The 20,753-nt window shown below is 44.0% G+C and overlaps 1 protein-coding gene across 4 annotated transcripts in view; it reads left to right on the top strand.

The window, feature by feature from the left end:
• The window catches only part of MSRA (methionine sulfoxide reductase A), a 203,590-nt gene that overhangs the window by 18,683 nt on the left and 164,154 nt on the right, over positions 1-20,753 (top strand). The gene's annotated exons all lie outside the window — the stretch shown is intronic.

The following is a 20,753-nucleotide window of genomic DNA, read 5'->3' as shown; positions in this document are numbered from 1 at the left end:
TCCAGAATGCAGCAGTCTGATTGGTCCACAGGAGCCACCCAATCCAGTTGCAGGTGGAAGTGGATCCGCAACCTGATTGGCCTACAGGTGAATCCCGGAATTAGCCAATCACGTGGGGCCCATTGTGTAAATAATGTATATAAAGCAGACGTTCTGGGGGAACTTCCATTCCTTCTCCTCACCACTATGAGCTGAATAAAGAGCATGAAATCCACTCTTGACTCCGACTATATTTCCGATTCATTCTCTTCAGACGCTCTTCATACATTTTACAGACTCCTTCCATGCATTCATTCACAGATTCATAATCAGCATAAGTCCTGCCTTCTGGTTGTTTGGTAGGTTGAACAAGAAAATTGTGTGAGCGTTTGAGCTGCCACATTCTGTATTAGTTCTGCTTCAGGCAGCAAAACGTATTGGGCTGTTGCTGGAAGAGGCATTCTCTTCTGTGCAAGGATAGGAGGGGACGCCTCTCTCTTTTAAGGTGATGTTTGCTGTGACATATGCACATATTGGGATGCGGGTGGCGCTGTGGGTAAAACCTCAGTGCCTAGGATTTGCCGATCGTATGGTCGGCGGTTCGAATCCCCGTGGCGGGGTGAGCTCCCGTCTTTCGGTCCCAGCTCCTGCCCACCTAGCAGTTCGAAAGCACCCTTAAGTGCAAGTAGATAAATAGGTACCGCTTTATAGCGGGAAGGTAAACGGCGTTTCCGTGTGCTGCACTGGTGCTGGCTCGCCAGAGCAGCTTCGTCACCCTGCCACGTGACCCGGAAGTGTCTTCGGACAGCGCTGGCTCCCGGCCTCTTAAGTGAGGTGAGCGCACAACCCTAGAGTCGGACATGACTGGCCCGTACAGGCAGGGGTACCTTTACTTTTACCTATATGCACATATCATTCAAAAATAAAAGCTTCCTTTTGAAAACAACCTGTTAATATTACAGGTAAATGATAGGAGACTACAGTTCAGTTCTATATTTACATGAAAAATACTTCCCGGTATATTCAGTGGGCCTTTATCTCGGGAAAGTGTGCATGAACTGCAATCCTAATCAACTAATTAACTGATTGATAAACTAAACACATTTGATTAACCAGTTCAGATTTCTTTAATCACTTGGCAGTTCTGTTCATAATTTACACCAAGCCCTTGCAATAGAATGGAAATCTAAAGTAAATAAAGCATTTGTTTCCCCATTTTTTGAAGGTGTATTCTTCAACATGGACCCAAATTGGGGTGCATTTTATTTTTTTATATACAGTATATAGGCAAAAGTGATTTTGCTAGAATATATGATTCTAATAAATAGGCTTCAGCTGCCCCTTTGTGCAACCCTACATCTTCTTTTGTAGCTGCCCCAGTGAACTGCAGTCATAGCCTTTGAAGAACTGGGATTGCCTGTGGGAATGGAAGAAATATTTTTTCAGGAGAAAATTAAATGATTAATTAATGCAATATAGTGTCTCTTACCAAAGGCTTTTCAGGGGCTTGTTTAGCTCAATTAATGAGGAAGAATTCCAACAGCAGGTTCTTAGTGTAGCTTTTTGAAGACTATAAACGTTTTATAGCTGCTGCAGGGGAAATGATCTTAGAGCTGTTCTGCTAAAACTACCCACTGATGTTACATCCAGAAAGGAGAAATTTGATAGCTTTTACTGGGCTCTTTTTTTTAAAAAAAGCAAGCAGAGTTCCTTGAGGATAGGATGGGCGTATGGAATAAAAATTAAAAACAGTTTTCAGTTGGGTCCAGCAAGCAGCTCCTATATTTTCTGTATTCTTAAGTCAAGAACATACAAAATGGAAACTTAACTTAGAATTACATAGTTGGAAGATACCTCAAAACGTCAACTAGTCCAGCCCATTGGTAATACAGGATTTGCCGTAGAAGTGATATGAGAATGAACTTCAGGAGGACCACAGAAGAACAGGATAGCAGCTTGAGTCTCCATAACCATCACTGCCGTTTTCAAATAAAGTTTCATATCTGGTGAGACAGTTAACGCCTTCTTTGTGGTTTGGTGGTTTGTGTTTCAAACAAAAACTGGGGAGTATCAGGTTCAAAAACCTGATACTCCCCAGTTTTTGTGAAAAGCAATGACAAACCTAGACAGCATCTTAAAAAGCAGAGACATCACCTTGCCAACAAAGGTCCTTATAGTTAAAGCTATGGTTTTCCCAGTAGTGATGTATGGAAGTGAGAGCTGGACCATCAAGAAGGCTGATCCCCGAAGAATTGATGCTTTTGAATTCTGGTGCTGGAGGAGACTCTTGAGAGTCCCATGGACTGCAGGATGATCAAACCTCTCCATTCTGAAGGAAATCAGCCCTGAGTTCTCACTGAAAGGACGGATCCTGAAGCTGAGGCTCCAGTACTTTGGCCACCTCAGGAGAAGAGAAGACTCCCTGGAAAAGACCCTGATGTTGGGAAAGATGGAGGGCACAAGGAGAAGGGGACGACAGAGGACGAGATGGTTGGACAGGGTTCTCGAAGCTACCAGCATGAGCTTGACCAAACTGCGGGAGGCAGTGGAAGACAGGAGTGCCTGGCGTGCTCTGGTCCAGGGGGTCACAAAGAATCAGACACAAATAAACGACTAAACAACAACAACAACAACATCAGGTTCAAATCTCTTCTCGGCCATGAAGCTCTCGCTCTGTGAACTTGAGCCTGTTACTGTTTCTTGTCCTAACCTATTCACAAAGTTGTTGTGAGGCTAAATGGGAAAGGGGAACCCTGAGCTCCTCTGTAGAAAGGTAGGATATAAATCACAGAATTGTAGAGTTGGAAGGGACTCTGGAGATCATCTAGTCCAACCCCCTGCAGTGCAGGACTCTTTTGCCCAAAGTGGGGCTCGATTCCACAGCTCTGAGATTAATAACAATAGCTGTGCTTTATACCATGATAGTGCCTACATAATGTACATTTAATGTGCATAATTTCAGTGGCATCTTCATGAGACAGCTAAAAATTGATGTCCCGGGCTAGAAGAGGATTTAGAATTAATCTCTGTAATTTTCCACAAATGCTGAAATATAGTTGATGCAATTCAGAGGTCTCCAATACAGAATTTTTCTTATTGCTGCTAATGAAGCTCGTATGCCCAAATGTGAAATTTCCTGATGAAAGTCACCAAAAAGTATATTATGAACGAAGCAATTCCTTCTTCAGTAGCCATGGCAAAGTATCAGAAAGTGCACCTTTCGAGAGGGAAATTATTGCTACTGGCTGTGCAACCAATGCATTTTACTTTAAGATTCATAATTACAGCAGTGTTTGCCAGTCCAAAACTGAACTGGAAATCTTGTTTATATACACATTTCCTTTGCATTGTTATAATTAACTGATCTTTTCATTCCTCAAAATACTGGGGGTTGGGCTGAGCCATGGTGGGAATGGTTCCTTTTTGACGATGGATTTCAGAAGACCTTGGATTTGGCTAAAATAGCAGGGGCAGGGAGTCAGAATGGGACTTGGGGATATTATTAAGTACCCCCTACTTTGCTCTTCTCCTCATAATTTGAGCCCTGCATCTATTAGACAATAATATGTTGTAATATTTGTGTGCATGGCAAATCATATTAGTGCTAATACTGTGAATTGACAACATCATAATTCTGAAGGTACTGTATGTTCAAGTCTTACTGGTTGATTGTTTTAAACTGTTTGCTTTGCTAATTATGATGTTGAGGCTGTCCTATTGTCTCCTGTTGCTGTAATAGCAAAAATAAACAGTTTTGATTTGGACTTTGAGGCAATGAGAGGATAGAAACAAATGTGTACAACAGAATTTTCCTTGAACCCCCAAGGCTTAGGTCTCGTGGTTTTCGCATGTGGGCCTCCTCTTTGCAACCCCCTGTTGTCACTGTCCAAAGCCTAGGACAAAAAGAGATGACCACATGGGACTTTTAATTCCTGATCCTTAAACAAAATTGTCACACACATTAAAATTATTTTTTCTGGCTGAAATCCAGTGCTCACTTCCATTAAAGTAAGCAATGGTTAATACAGTGTCACTTATTTCTGGACGAATATGCATAGTATCACATTGTCAGTCATGAGGACTAGGTGCTTATTCTTAAAAAATAAAGCTGGCACCAACTTTCAACAGGAGTCTCTTCTGCGGTCATGAGATTGTCTGGAACATGGAGTAGTATATAGCTCAGCTTATTGCCCAAAAAGTTAAGGTGAGATAAAGGAGTTGGGCAAAAAAATAAATAAAAAAAAATCACATAACTTTGCAATTCAATTGAATCCTGAAAGAGTTAATTAAATTTTATAGAACAGAGCGCCTTTTTCCTCTGGCTGCATTTTCACACCTTTTATTAACCTCTCCTTTATTATCTACATTTCACTTGGGAAATTAAATTAAAATTACATTTCGTAATGATTCTATTTTTCTTAATGATATTTAATGACCTCACAACTCCGTATGTGTTTTAATGAGTTGGAGGGAAGCTTATAGTTTCTGCTAAGAAGCAAGCTACAGCTGTACTAAAGGCTGGGCTGACTTTCAGAGTGGTCTTTAGATTTTTAATCCACTTTCTCACCAAAGGCTTAGGGCGGCTAATGCTAAGAATAATGTAGCATTTTAAGTATTGCATGTAAAACAATGCAAAACTAAAATGAACCACATCTCCTATACAATGGGTTTTATATAATAATATTCTACACAAACATGACCATTGGTTCCTTAAGTGTCTTTCATTTCCTACAATGAAAGGAAACATGGCCATAGGTTCATGAAAAACACCCTTTCATTTCCTAAAAGTTAGGCTTTGATGAGTGACAACTATTGTTCTATCCTTCTTCCAGCTAGAAAAATATTACAGTGGTACCTCGGGTTACATACGCTTCAGGTTACAGACTCTGCTAACCCAGAAATAGTGCTTCAGGTTAAGAACTTTGCTTCAGGATAAGAACAGAAATCGTGCTCTGGTGGCGCGGCGGCAGCAGGAGGCCCCATTAACTAAAGTGGTGCTTCAGGTTAAGAACAGCCCTCTGGAACGAATTAAGTACTTAACCTGAGGTACCACTGTAGCTTGTTCCAGGTGGAGGTGTTTTGGGCCTATGTGGAACTTTTCTGATAACTTTGCTGCTGTCTCCTTTAACTCTGTAGGCTGAATGATTCAGGCTGTTGCTTAATTTGGGCTGCAGTTCTAAACACACTTGCTTGGGAGAACAGACCATTGAAAGAAAAGGTGCATACATAGGATTGTATTGTGCAATTTCCAGAGGCCAAATCTGTACCAGATTTCTAAGGTTCCCATGATTCCTTGTTTCTTCAACCGTGGTGTTTCCCCAAGAATGACCAACAGGGGTGGTTGTTTGGCGACCACATAAATGGTACTGTTATAAACCACTGTTATCAATACCACAGGGACTGCGTAATTTCTTTATTAGCAGCATTGTACTGGGTACTGCCTGGGACATGGGTGGTGCTGTGGGTTAAACCACAGAGCCTAGGACTTGCCGATCAGAAGGTCGGCGGTTCGAATCCCTGCGTCGGGGTGAGCTCCCGTTGCTCGGACCCTGCTCCTGCCAGCCTAGCAGTTTGAAAGCACAAAGTGCAAGTAGATAAATAGGTACCGCTCCGGCAGGAAGATAAACGGCGTTTCCGTGCGCTGCTCTGGTTCGCCAGAAGCGGCTTCGTCATGCTGGCCACATGACCCGGAAGCTGTACGCTGGCTCCCTCGGCCAGTAAAGCGAGATGAGCACCGCAACCCCAGAGTTGACTGGACCTAACAGTCAGGGGTCCCTTTACTGGGTACTGCACAAAGCACAGGAGATAAGAGGTAGGTGCAGTCCCTGCCCAGAGGGCTTACAGTCTACACCAGGCATAGGCAAACTTGTCCCTCCAGATGTTTTGAGACTACAATTCCCATCATCCATGACCACTGGTCCTGTTAGCTAGGGATCATAGGAGTTGTAGGCCAAAAACATCTGGAGGGCCGAGTTTGCCTATGCCTGGTCTACACCAGGCAGACAAATAATGGTACAGGGTGGGAAAAAGTTGGAAGCATGAACATACATGTACCGAGAATGGGATTGCGAAGGGTGGGTAAAGGTAGAGGTCTGAAGTTACGGTAGTGATTTGATGAAGAAGTAACTTTAAATGCTCAGAGCTAAGCATGCATAGAGTGATCTTTCTGCCCAGTGATTCAGTATTTCAGGTCTGTTTTAGATCTAGTTGACTTCATCCATCTTTTGGAATGAAACACCAAAAGAGAATTTCCCTCCCGCACCCACCAAGATTAGGCTTGTGGCGATAGTGGCCAAGGGGAACATTTCCCTCATCCAGTTTCCTCAACTCTGAACATGACAACCAGTGCGCCACTATTTGTGAGCACTGTGTTGTAGATGATCACCCCATGGTTGCTATGGAGGTGATGGGAGAAAAACCTTGAATTAAACTGTTTTTTCTTTTTTTAAGTGGATTAAAAACATGAATTCTTAATCCTTGTCATAATGAGCTGAGAATGTAAGTGGAACATAGAATCAAAGAATCTCCAAGCCTAATTGGGACCTCCGCCAAACAAACACAGATTACCTGTCCTTTGTCAGTGGACAATAATGGCAGATAAAGGGAACCTGCAGAGCTCACATTGTGGAGGACGACCAATTCTGACCTTTGGTGGCTGAGGGTAGCTGTTGTTGGCACCGTAGGTGCTTCACGGTGATGTTTTAAAAAGGAGATAGCTGCCCCAACAGTGCCCTAATTGCATTTAACTCCTGTTGACAGACTGTGTTGTTCTTACCAAAGGCTTCACACATATAAAATCATTAGTACTCAAAGATGTCCAGATTATTTACTAACTTCACTGAGCACAAAACTCTATTTGAATAAATGATGCAAGGTTCCTAGATTCCCCTGGAAAGCTGGTTATAGCAAAAGCTTTTTCTTGACATCAAATGCTGTCTTTTGGAGTTGTATGTGGCAGTCTCTAAGAATCTTCCCTATCCCCTAGGGGGCTTGTTTTAAACCTCTCCTGTTGGCACATGTTCCCTTAGCATGCTAATGAATTCCGAATCCCAGGGGGCTCCTTTGCAGAGTGTTTTCTTTTTAAAATCAGCTTACATACTGTTAAAACCCACAAAAGAGGCACAGCTATCTTTTGGGGGAGTTGACATAATGTGCGCAAAATGAAAAGATGATCAACATCTAATATGGAGGGGAAATATGTGAAGCATAACATTTCTGCTCTATAAATATATTCTGGCTGCTTGGACTTATCTATATATGAAACAGCTCTTCCGTGCAATTGGATAGGATGCCTTGGCACCCTGGGGGCAGCTGTTCAGAGACTATGATGGCTGCATTCCACCTTCTCCCTCCCCAGCCTGTGGTTTGGCTCCTTGTCTGTTCCCAAGGCGCTGAGAAGGGATTGCTCCTCCCAGCCAGCTCTGTCCACTGTTTTACTGATGGCATTCATGCAGCCTGTGTAGTGGGAAAGGTGGGGTGCCCTGGTCAGCAGCACCTAACTGCTGCTGTTCCACCATTCCCAGGGGCTGCCACTGAGTAATAATAATAATAAATAATAAATTTTGATTTATACCCTGCCCTCCCCGGCCAGAGCCAGGCTCAGGGTGGCTAACACCAGTAAAATTATAATTAAAAAAACACACCACCAATTTAAAATACAGGTTAAAATATAATTTAAAATGCAGCCTCATTTTAATAGTAGCCCATAGATCAAAACCATAAGGGGAGGGAAACATAAGGGTTAGACTGAGTCCAAATCAAAGACCAGGCGGAACAGCTCTGTTTTGCAGGCCCTGCAGAAAGATGTCAACTCTCGCAGGGCCCTGGTCTCTTGTGACGGAGCATTCCACCAATTCGGGGCCAGTACTGAAAAGGCCCTGGCCCTTGTTGAGACCAATCTAACCACCTTGTGACTTGGGACCTCCAAGGTGTTGTCATTTGTGGACCTTAAGGTCCTCCGTGTGGCATACTAAGAGAGGTGGTCCCGTAGGTACGAGGGTCCTAGGCCGCATAGGGCTTTAAAGGTCAAAACCAGCACCTTAAACCTGACCCTGTACTCCACCGGGAGCCAGTTCAGTTGGTAAAGCACTGGATGAATGTGATCCCGCAGCAAGGACCCTGTAAGGAGCCTTGCTGCGGCATTCTGCACCCACTGGAGTTTCTGGGTCAGCTTTAAGGGCAGCCCCGCATAGAGCGAGTTACAATAATGAAGCCTGGAGGTGACCGTCGCATGGATCACTGTGGTCAGATCAGGGCGAGAAAGGTAAGGGACCTTACCAACCACCACCACCACAATTTATTATTTATACCCCGCCCATCTGGCTGGGTTTTCCCCAGCCACTCTGGGCGGCTTCCAACAAAATATTAAAATACAATAGTAATTGTTCTCCCTCCCTGTTTGCCATTGGAAATGACACGAACCAGCATCTAGATAGGTGCTGTGCTTTAATGTAGAGCAGGCATAGGCAAACTCGGCACTCCAGATGTTTTTTGGGACTACAACTCCCATGATCCCTAGCTAACAGGACCAGTGGTCAGGGAGGATGGGAGTTGTGGTCCCAAAACATCTGGAGGGCTGAGTTTGCTTATGCCTGATGTAGAGGCTACTCGATCAGGTGTGTGCAACCTCCTCCTCCTCTTGAGTTCTTTGGGACCAGAGTACTGTACTGTCATCCCGTTTTGGTTCAGGCATTATGAAAGCAAATGGCCAGTTTCAGATGATCCATCACAGATTAGACGGCACACTTTGCTGAGTCATTGCAGAAGATGTCATGTTTGCAGTGGGCTGCAGGCATGCAAACAGGCATTTCTGCCAGGAGGCTTATTCCTAGCACCAAAGGAAACAGTTGTTTCCAACCAGAGGCAAATTAATTCAGCTGGAAAGGCTGATGATGACACCAACCTTAAGACACGTGATACTTTGCTCCTGGCCAGCGTTTTCTGTATTTATAAAGATTTGGATATATATGTGACGGTGTATAGAATTGCACTTTTGATAGTTGGCCCAAGTATTTTTTGTAGTACTAGAAAGCAAACTTTTCAAGCTGAGGTTCTAGATGAGTAAAACAGATAATGTGCACTAGCTGAAGTTTACCTAGTTGAACCTGACCTCCAGAGCAAAGATGTTGGGAGAGCCGATATGGTTCTAATTCGAATAGAAATAGCTAAGTCATATTGAGAAGATTTATGTTACAAATACTTGCTGAATACCTATCAGCCAATGCAAAATAAGTTCTGCATTGGGAATATAACAGTGCAAATATCTGGCATTTTTGTATTCTGAGAACAGTAATACCTGCCCCTTCTCTGGAACTGAACTGGAATTGTCCCTGTTAAAACCTGTAGATGTATTAACTTCCAACAGTTACTAACAGCCTTGTTAGTGAATATTGGGAGTGAGTTGGGCATTGAATCCCATATATGCAAAAAAAATGCTGTTCCTTCTGTTTTCAGCTGCAGTCTGTTGTTTTCCTTCATAGTTTCAACAAGAGCAGTGACAGGAGTTGCACACGTGTTTCCTGCTGTGTTTTTTTTGCTTTTTCTGTAACTTGCAAAAGAGGACTTGTACATCTCAGCTGTGCACAAGGGGGTGAAGACACCTCATCATAGATGAGATGCATGAATCCAATTCTGCACTTTGCATGAAAAAAAAATTAATTATTGATTTCTTTCATTTATAAATCTCTTCCTATGAAACATCACAAGGTGATTTCACCATACAATAAAAATGTATATGAAACAATTGTGCATATAAAAACAGTAAACTACTTGCTTGTATGAAAACAATTGAAAAGCTGTATATCTATATCTATAACAATGCTGACAGTGCTTCAGTTTCAACCGCTTCTTAGACAAGTGGCCGTTCTCTTTAAAATGTGCTGCTTAAGTAGTGAGTATAAAACTCTAAATCATTCACAAAGGTCTGCTAACATTCATATTGAGATTTACATGTGTAGTCCATCTTATACTCCTAGAAGTGTACTCCAGAGAATTACAGCTTTTTATTAACACTGTAGTTATCTGTTATCCTATATATTATCTCTGGTACATATTAGTATTACTATATAATTTACTCATAAAAAGGCAGTGATTTGTAATGAACAGCAACAAGGAAAGGGCAGATAAAGAAGAGCCCGGGCAGACACAGCTGACATAATAGTATCAGGGAAAATAAACCGCCTGCCATACCTGATATTTTGACATCTCTGCTCGAGGAAGCAGATTTATTTATTTGCAGATTTATAGTCCTTTCTTTCATAAAAAATGTAGCAAGTATATAAGAAGAATAAAATTTAAAATAAGCAAAAACACCAATAAAGCAATAATAATAATTTTATTATTTTTACCCTACCCAGCTGGCTGGGTTTCCCCAGCCACTAAGGGCAGCTTCCAGCACATATAAAAACATAATAAATAAGTATAAATAAATACTGATTGGGTAAAATAAAAAATAATGCTGTTTAAGCCTGTCTAAAGAAAAGCATTTTCACAAGACATCTGAAAGGAGGGATGGTTTCTGCCGAACCTCTGCTTTTACCCAAAAGGCTTGGTCCATAGTAAAAGCTGATTGAATCTCAGGGGCGTGGGAAAGCCCCAGAAGTGCTCCATCAGGGGATCTCAGTTACTAAGGTAGACCATAAGGAATCAGGCAGCCTTTAATGTATGTTGAGCCCTAGTTGTTTAGGGCTTTGTGGATTAACAGCAGAGTCGTCTTTCCTATTGGGCTTACTGGTGCGTTGCGCCAGGGCGCTGGCCTCTCAGGAGCGCTCCAGCGATTGGGGGAGCTACACAGCTTTGCCGGCAGCCTCCTGCACGCCCGCCAGCTGTGCTCCCGTCACACCACCTGCGGGTGTGCAGCTTCCTTCCCAAGCCTCCGCGGGAGGAGAGCGATCCCCGCAGAGGCTTGGGAAAAGGTTGACAACTCTGGGAAAGGGGTGGTGGTGGTTGCCGGAGGGATCTCTGCACCACGGCGCCAGATACGCTTAAGACGGCCCTGATTAACACAAGTACCTTGGACCTGTCCTGGTAGCAGATTGGCAACCAGTCAGCTCTTTCAGTTGAGAGAGGCAGATTGAGACAGTCCCATGGTTGCTGTGGAGGCCATGAAATTTGGAGCCGGTCCAATGCAGCCTCAGCATAAATGTTGAAGTCACCCAGAATTACAGTGGTGCCCCGCAAGACGAATGCCTCGCAAGACGGAAAACTCGCTAGACGAAAGAGTTTTCCGATTTGGAGGTGCTTCGCAAAACGAATTTCCTATGGGCTTGCTTCGCAAGACGAAAATGTCTTGCGAGTTCCTGCGGGTTTTTTTCCCCTTCCCCCCCCTTTTTCTAAGCCGCTAAGCCGCTTATCTGCTTATCCGCAAAGCCGATAAGCCACTAAAAGCCGCTAATAGCGCTAATCCGCTAAGCCGTCAATGGGCTTGCTTCGCAAGACGAAAAAACCGCTAGACGAAGAGACTCGCTGTCAGGGGCTCAGGAGCAGAGGCACAGGGAAGAGAGGAAACGGAGAGCGAAGGGGAAGAATCTGAGGGCAGCATAGGGGAGTATGACAGTGGCCCGAGAGATTCCATGAGTTTCTCCAGCGATTCAGAAGATTCCCAGAGGGGGCCGCCGATGGCCAGGGCAAGGGGGGTCCCAGGGGGGACACACCAGAAGCAAGGGGCCAGCGGGGACTCCCAAAGCAGTAGCGGAAGATCAGGACCAGTTCCCCCACCAGAGTGTAGTAGGGGGGAAGAGTCCCATGTATCAGGGCCAGCGTCTCCCCCAGTAGGGAGAGAAGATGAGTCAGGGCTGACCACGCCTCTATCAGAGAGTGAGAGAACGGAGGGGAAGTCAGGTCCAGCTAGCCCCCCCGAAGAGGGAAGCAGTGACAGGAGCAGTGTAACGGTCAGGAGAAAGGTTGCCGGCTGGGCGCGCGTGCCAAGTTCAAATGTACAGGCGCGCGTGACGGCAGAAAACCCGGATTGGGAACCAGGTCCTAAAGCCCGCCGGAGGCAGGGGGAAGACTCAGGGGACTCAGCGTCAGAAGAGTCTAGGAAGGGGAAGACCCCAGCGGACAGGCGGACCCAGAGGAGGAAAGAGCAAAGGAAGAGGTGGAGCAAGGCTAGAGTCTTAAACTGGTGTCTGGGGGGAGGAGATTCAGACGGAGCTTCAGCGGTCTAGAGTTTGAGACGTAGAGCTGCGCGCCGCGGCTTTGAAATCGAAACTGAACTTCAATAAAGACTTTTGTATATAACAACGAACTGGCGTTGGTCCTTTGTGAGCTGGGACCTCGGGCAGCTCTGACACTCGCGGAACGGATTCTTTTCGTCTTGCGAGGCACCACTGTATCACCCAGGATCCCTTCAGCACTGTGCTTGGGAATACCTTGCCCAGCTGGGTCAGGGAGGTTGTTGGACAGCTGTGTGACTTATACAATAATAGCATCCTTAATTTGCCTCCAAGACCCGGTGCCAGATGCAGGCCCTCTATATCTGCTCCAGGGCAGAGAGGGTTCCTGGTTAGACAGAACAAACTCCAGTGCAATATGTCCCCCTCACCTTCCTGACCCTTTAGCCTGTGCCGGTCCTGTGCTGAGTATCCAGTGCAGCAGAGCTGGGTAAAATCTGGACCAGCCATCTCTCCCCACCCCTAAGTCACAGTGATGCACACCGGGTCAGTACCCTCCTCTGCTATTAAATCATGTACAACCGTGGTCTCATTACATACTGACCTGGTGTTTAACATCAGTACTACCATGCTGTTGGGGACAGTGGCACACAGCGGTACCAAGAAGCTGTGGGGAGCCAGATATGGACATTGGGAGCAAGCATCTTTTGTCCCGTGTGAAGATTTGGGAGAAAAGAATTGCCAAACACTTCATTCAATGCAAACTCTAACATGATTATTTTTGCCGATTCAAGAGTAGAAAGTAGAAAGTAGGTCAGCTCTGCAGCTGGTACCTGGAGTCGAGACTTCCCTTACCATTCTCCAGGGATTCTCCTTTTATTTACTTGTGCTGGCTTTGAAATACACAGTCGTGGGGTGAGATCTACTAACCTGGAAGCCCCCAGAGCAGAACACATTCATAAATGTAAAAATATGTACATATATTTATTTATGGAAAACAGCAATCTGAACAAGTAGCCATTTACTATCCTAACCAAGCGTACTTTATTTCCCCCTTTAATAGCTATTCCATTTTCTAAACCAAGCTGCTGCTCTCTAATATTGCTCAGTCCTCTCACACTTTGTCTCAACTGTCTCACCTCCCCGTCTTTCTCAATTGACTCTCCACTTGTCACTCACCCAGACTCCACCTACAGATTCATCACACTCCCTTGCTGACACTCATTCTTCCACTCGTTCATCTGCTACCATGCTGCTACTTCCAACATCTATTTGGTTCAGTGCAGAACTGGTGCCGATTCTGCTCAGAAGAGACTTAACATCCAGCTAAGCTGTGCTGGAGTTTTGATGACTCCAGATCAAGGGGTGGGATTTTCCCCTTTCCTTTGTAGAACATGAACCATTCCCATTGCCCCCACTGTTCGATAACATAAACAGGAGAAAAAAGGAAGTTGACAATTCCCCCATGACCCCTCCCCTCCCCTCCCATGTCCCATCAAAGGTGCTGTCAGAACGCTCTTCACACCACATTTGACGCCTTTTGCCTCTTGGCAGGAAGATGCATACTTCTTCCATCAAAGCTTATATATGCAAACTTGTATGGTGCAAATGTATGCCCCCTAAAGCTTTGCTGTAAGAAATTGGAACATGTTGACTTCTGCACTGCTGTGTTCAGTGTGTGATATCTAAGAAGTGCGGAAAACTTTTTTCTCTTTGTCGTCGCTGTTAAATGTTCTCCTTCGCCTTCAGAAGCTTCCTGGTTATTTTGCTGAATATTTGTAAGTCTTGTCAGCTTCTGAAGGAAGCACTTAAAGCTGGTGGAAAATTTTCTTCACTGTTCTTAGAGATTTCCCTCTGTGCATTCAAAGGTTCTGCAAGGTATATGTTTGCATCCCTATCTATCAGCACTGCCAGTTTCTCTAGGCAATAACAAAAGAAACATCCCATGATCCTCTGTGTCAGTTTGTAGCCCTTTGTATTTGTGCAGAATCCCTGACTTGTGCTTCTTCCTCCTGCTGTGGGGTCTGTTTGTTGTCTCTCCTATCACTCCCTTTTAGTTAACACCTTTTAAAGGAGGATGCCATTCATATTCTGGAAGAGGAGACATAACCAGCCCAGTTTGTATATTTCTTACGTCTGGATTTGTTAATCATAGAGCAGCAAGGCATCCTCAGCAGATATTAAAATGATCCAAGTCAATGGATCTCCACTTGTCACTTGTAATATACTATAGCAGTCTTGATTTCAGTCTTTCACCTTAGTAGGACCAAAACCCAAGGAACTGTAGATCTGGGAAGAAGCTACACATTTGCCCCAGACTGCTTGTCCCTTTGCTCTTGCTATGGCCTCATTGCAAACCTGGAACTGGAGTTATTAAAACCATAGTCAGTTTCCTTGCTGTGCAGTACGTTAATTGAAATCCTTGGATAAGAGCTGTATCGTTTTGGGAGAAAGTCTGAACTCCCTTACTTGTACAAAATATTGTACTTAAATGAATTTACAGTGGTACGTCGGGTTACATACGCTTCAGGTTACAGACTCCTCTAACCCAGAAATAGTACCTTGGGTTAAGAACTTTGCTTCAGGATGAGAACAGAAATTGTGCTCTGGTGGTGTGGCGGCAGCGGGAGGCCCCATTAGCTAAAGTGGTGCTTCAGGTTAAGAACAGTTTCAGGTTAAGAACGGACCTCCAGAACGAATTAAGTACTTAGCTCGAGGTACCACTGTACCTGATAGCGAGAGCTCATGTACACTTCCACTTGTCCTAGAAAGCACAGGTCTGAGCAGTTTTCCACTTCCCCCTGTGTTTTGGAGGTGATTTTGTCTTTCCCCAGCCGCATTCCCCTGGAAAGCCCACTCTTTGGTGTTAAATGGGAACAAACAGCAATCAGCTGAAAACCTGATTGCCCTTTGTTCCCATTCAGCACTGAAGATTGGGTTTGCCCAGGGGAAAGCAGCAGAGTAAATGAGGGTGTGGAGGAGCCCTAAGTCTTGTTGATTTCGCTTCAGTGTTTTTCTAGGGAACGTATGTTGAGGATCATAGCCACACAGCCCAGTTACAATCCTGAATATACCTACTGGTATTACTACGTACTAACACGCAAGCATCCATGCTGCAATCTTAAGCACTCTTCTTTGGAAGCAAGTTTACTTCCAAGAAGATCAAACCTCTCCATTCTGAAGGAAATCAGCCCTGAGAGCTCACTGGAAGGACAGATCCTGAAGCTGAGGCTCCAAGACTTTGGCCACCTCATGAGAAGAGAAGACTCCCTGGGAAAGACCCTGATGTTGGGAAAGATGGAGGGCACAAGGAGAAGGGGACGACAGAGGACAAGATGGTGGGACAGTGTTCTCGAAGCTACCAGCATGAGTTTGACCAAACTGCGGGAGGCAGTGGAAGACAGGAGGGCCTGGCGTGCTCTGGTCCAGGGGGTCACGAAGAGTCAGACACGACTAAACGACTAAACAACAACAAAATATTTGGACTGAGTTATCTTAGTTGCTCTTAACCCAAGTTTTTCAGCTTAAATGTTTTGTGGAGGAGGCTCTAAATAGCTTGGTGCTTGTGCCTGATGTCTTTCACTTGCTTTTTGCAAAAGAGAGAGAGAAAAAGTCTTCTTTTAATCAAGGGAGGGCAACACGAAGGTCGGCCTTAGAACAACAACAACAACAAAGAAGCAGAACATTGCCTATCTCTCCCTTTAATGAAATGAGAAAATTATCCCAATTTCTTCACGTTCACTCCCCTGTTAAGAAACAATTTTTCCTCCAATGCTTTTTACAAATCAAGACCTTTTAGCCTGTCTCTCTGCTGTCGGCCTTAGTGTCCGTCTAATAATATAAGTTGTCTTTAGCTGCTTCCCCCCTCTTGTTTTTAGCCCCCAAGGTTGCAGGGGGAAATCACATTGAAGTACAGTGTTCTTCTGTATAGCTGTACAAAAGGAGAGCCTAGTTGTGGCTCCCCTTGAAGTGACCTAGTGCAATTACGTTTCCTCCCTGATGAGATGTGACTGTGTGTTGCTGTTCTGTTCCTAGTGTGCTTTTGTTTGTGTTCTCTTATAATTACAGGGAGCAAGATGGACAAGCTCTGTATGCTTTTTGGGGGAAAAAAACCCCCTATTGTTTCAACACAGACATCTGTACTCAAGGTCTGAACACCCTTCCCCCCCCCCTACTTTTTGTTTTGGAGGGAGGGGGCGGAATTAGCCTTCTTGCATCGTACTTAACCTTTTGCTGTTCCCTATTTCAGCAGTGCTCGGTTTCCCGCAAGGAACTGGGAGGCAAAAAATTGTCCAGTGTTTATTCACGTTTGCCTTCCTTCTTGGGATAGGTTAGATTTTTAAAACGTGTTTATTGTTTTTCTAGGGTCCTGAATAAATGTATCAAGTGGTACCGAGTGCGTAGTGTGTACAGCTGCCGGTTAATTTACTTCCCATCTTAGTCAATTGTGATCCAACCAACCTTGCAAACAAGCCCGTTAATTTGACTAGCCCACAAACATTAGCCCCCCCCACCCCTTGTGCGGACTACAAGAAAATGGAGACCAGCCTTTGTAATCCTTCTCAGCCTGGTCTTCTGAGGCATTCCTTACTTGCCACAACCAGGCAAGTTCCTTTTGCTTTTCATATTTTCAGCTATGCTTTGCAGCTCTTGCAGTTGTGGGTACTCGCAACGAGGCTTTGTGCTGCAGTGTCTCTGGGATGTACAATGAGGTCCAGAGAAGTCACTAATAGTCAGTGTGAGCTAAAAAGCAGAAAGCAGCAGAAGAACCTGAGCCATGAACAATGTGATACTCTGGTAGAAATGGCCAGCTCCTTTTAAAAATTATAGATACAGGGGCATTGTTCCCAAGAGTCAGGATAACATAATTCTGCTTTGATCAGTGCCTCTGTGCTCTTGCTTATATAGTTCAATAATGGTGGTGACCAGTAGGAGGCTACTGAATGGAGTTCAGGTTGAAATTCAGGATTATTTCATCTAAAACCTTAGTTGCATTTTTGCAGCAGCATAGACCTGCTTTTCTCCTTTACCCATCCCCACAAATTAGAACAGTACAGTGGTACCTCGGGTTATATACGTTTCAGGTTACATACACTTCAGGTTACAGACTCCGCTAACCCAGAAATAGTACCTCGGGTTAAGAACTTTGCTTCAGGATGAGAACAGAAATCGTGCTCCGGCGGCACAGCGGCAGCAGGAGGCCCCATTAGCTCAAGTGGTGCTTCAGGTTAAGAACAGTTTCAGGTTAAGAACAGACCTCCGGAACGAATTAAGTACTTAACCAGAGGTACCACTGTAGATTTCAATAGATTGGTCACAACCAGGGCTTTTTTCCAGCTGGAACTGAGCAGAACTCAATTCTGGCATCTCTCAGGTGGGTGCCATTGCCGTTCTAAGAAAACAAGGGAGGTGTCCATGTTGAATTCCAGCACCACGTTTTCTAGAACAGCACTGGTCACAACTCACAAGTGGTCTGTGAACTGACGTAAGAGGGATTTGTGACACTGGTGAGAGTGGGGAAAGGGAGAGTGAACAGGAGAAAGAGAGGATACGATGGATTTTGATCAATAGATGTAAGATGTAAAGGTAAAATTAATACAGGAGAAAATGAAGGTTATATAGAAGGTTGGAGCTTAATGGTGGGTTCTGCATCTTAAAGGCTGATCACTGCTGCTTAAGAACAGGCATGCTACCCTCTTCTCTTTAGTTCCAGGAACTTACTGCTCTTGACTTGAGGGAAAGCAATGCCAAATTCTGTACTGGATAACCCTCTATTAAATAAATTTATTGATGATAAGCTTAGCAGCAATGTTTAGTGAATTTTCCAAAGACTCTGTAAAATTAAAGTCATCTTGATATATTTGGCTTTTAACTTAAACTTTTTGTATTATTATTTTTTTGTAAACCACCCTGGGAATATAAGTGAAGAGTGGCATAAAAATACTTAAATAAGTTTTCAATTCTGTCACTAGTAGCCAGCATAGTAATTGTGCCTTTGGATAAGTTTATATAAGTAAGAATAAATTCGTTTTGCAAGGAGTATGATGAGAAAGAATGAGAGAAAGTAACTTGATATTGATTACTGCTCTTGAATTGTGCTTGTAATTTTTATTTGTAAAATTGCAACTTGGAAACTTTTCACAACGAAAATCAATGAAGAATATTCTCATTTGCTTCCATAACTGCAGCACTGTCTGTTTGCAATTCTTTTACATTTCCAAGCTGGAGAGTAAAAAATGGTTCTTGAGAATGATTTTTGAAAATGAAATATTGTAGTCAGCATAATAAAGTAAACTGCCTGACATTTCTGGATAAATTGAATCAGTTTTGTTATTCTTCCAAAGGAGATGCCTCACCTGATGACGCACTTTTTTCTACTTTGGACTTTCTTCTTCTAAAAAAAAAGTATCATTGAAAAGAAGCATCAATATAGGAAATCTCCAGAAATGTCTTGTTAAAGGAATTATTTAAGTTGGTAGGGAGTGTTGCTTTAGCTGCCCTTAAACAAGCAGTCATGCATCCATTACTGAAGAATCCCCATGGTTTGCAACACTTACTGTAAAAGCCTGGTTGCAAACGCCACTCCATGGGCAAGGTGAGGGAGCGAGTGGTGATGGAGCAGTTATAACTGTAGGATAAAAGGATACAGACTGTCTGGGCTCAGGCACGGCTTTTGGACCGAATCAGCCTTGCTTGGCCTGATGGATGACCTGTATTGAGAGTGATACATGGGAATGCGTTTTCCATCTGCTTCTGAATCTTTCTGTGGCTTTTAACACCATGGACCATGGCAACCTCCTGGATCAGCTCTGTAGAATGGACTTTGTTTTACAGTTCTTCCTTTCCTCCCTAGTCATTGGGGTTTTGGGAGTCAATGTATAATGAGTATGCTGTTGATACACACCTCTATTTCTCTACAACATCTGAGTCAGGAGAGGCTGACCATGATCTATACCAGGGTTTCCCAAACTTAGGTCTCCAGCTGTTTTTGTACTACAACTCCCATCACCCCTAGCTAGCAGGAACAGTGGTCAGGGATGATGGAAATTGTAGTCCAAAAACAGCTGGAGGCCCAAGTTTGGGAAACCCTGGTCTAGAACATTGTATGGATGTAGTTTTGGTATGGATGGCCCAGAAACTGAGTTTGAACCCCAGGAAGACGGAGGAATTGTGAATGGTTCCAGTGTCTGGGAGACTGGCTACTTGCAAGTCCTAGAGAGGGTTGTTCTCCTTCTGAAAGAACAGATTTGTACTTTGCGGCTGCTCCTGGATCCAACTCTGATACTTGGGGCTCAGCTAGCCTCAGTGGCCAGGAGTGGCTTTTACCAGCTTTGCCAAGGTGAATCATTCATTGGTAACCTCAAGGCTTGGTTATAGCAGTGTGCTGAATGTGAGGCCACCTTGCATCTGGTCTAACTACAGATGTACATTCAACATTTGAGGTCCAGTCCTGTGGGACTCCTTCCCATCCTGACTATGATTAGACACATACCATCCTGACTTAACAGGCACTTAACGAAGACTTTCCTATTACAGCAACCATTTTAAGGTGGTTTTCTGTTTCTATGGTGCTTATTCTTTCTTTGTTTTTGTTTTTTAAGTATAAATTTTGGAGGGTAGTTGTGTTTTGGTTTGCTTATTAAGTTGGGAAGTACAAATGGGAAGGTGAATCAAACGGATTTCTCCCCCATATCTATCCCAGAGTGGCTTTCAAAAATCAGAAGTCAGTAGTAAAACAGCCCCAACCTTCTCAGGATTATACTCTAAAAGGCATGACATGACACAAAAGGAAAAGGAATGGGAAGGGCGAAAAATAATAATGCATGCTCCAGTTCTTACAACTTGTAATGGCCAGCTAAGATTGAGCTGCTGAGGGAGCCTGATGAAATGACTGTTGCTAAGTGACTGTTGAGGGAAGGCCAAAGGCAGCTGGTTTCTCAGCAAAAGTGATAGAATAGTCTTGCTTCTGTGCTATCCTCTTCTCTACTGCCTGATGAAATTTGTGCCATTAAAACATGGAGACATTTTGACATGTAAAGCCTTGCATTGCTGACACCCAGTATAATGACCTCCTGTCATCCTAGCATAACACCTGCAATTAACTTATAACACTGAACCAAGTTGAGCACAATGAAAGAGGTATTTTCAGTTCCCGTCCCACAAATATGGAGCTCCTTGAAGAGTCTCTAAAGTTATTTAGTTTGTTCTCTTTTCCTCCAATTTTGTGTTCCTGTAGTTGTCCCCTTTCTATGGTAGTGGATGCTTTTACCTCAGTTTGTGGACTGTAAGGAAAGCTTGTGAGACTCTTCTGTTTCAAAATTTCTCTATCTATGGCTGGCTGACTTTTACTCTGTGCTCTGTTTCATGCTACCTCTTGGGCTTGCTGATTGGCTGTTCGAATCCATGCAACAGGGTGAGCTCCTGTTCCTCTGTCCCAGCTTCTGCCAACCTAGCAGTTTGAAAGCATACCAGTGCAAATAGATAAATAGGTACCACTGTGGCAGGAAGGTAAATGGCGTTTCCGTTTGCTCTGGCTTCCGTCACGGTGTCCCGTTGTGCCAGAAGTGGTTTAGTCATGCTGGCCACATGTCCCAGAAAGCTATTTGTGGACAAATGTCGGCTCCCTTGGCCTGAAGCTAGATGAGCGCCACACCCCATAATTGC

The sequence above is a fragment of the Podarcis erhardii genome, assembly GCF_964252035.2.
Source record: "Podarcis erhardii genome assembly, chromosome: 3".
NCBI lineage: Eukaryota > Metazoa > Chordata > Lepidosauria > Squamata > Lacertidae > Podarcis > Podarcis erhardii.
Note: the sequence above shows the minus strand (reverse complement) of the source record. Positions and strands in the feature narration are given on the sequence as shown.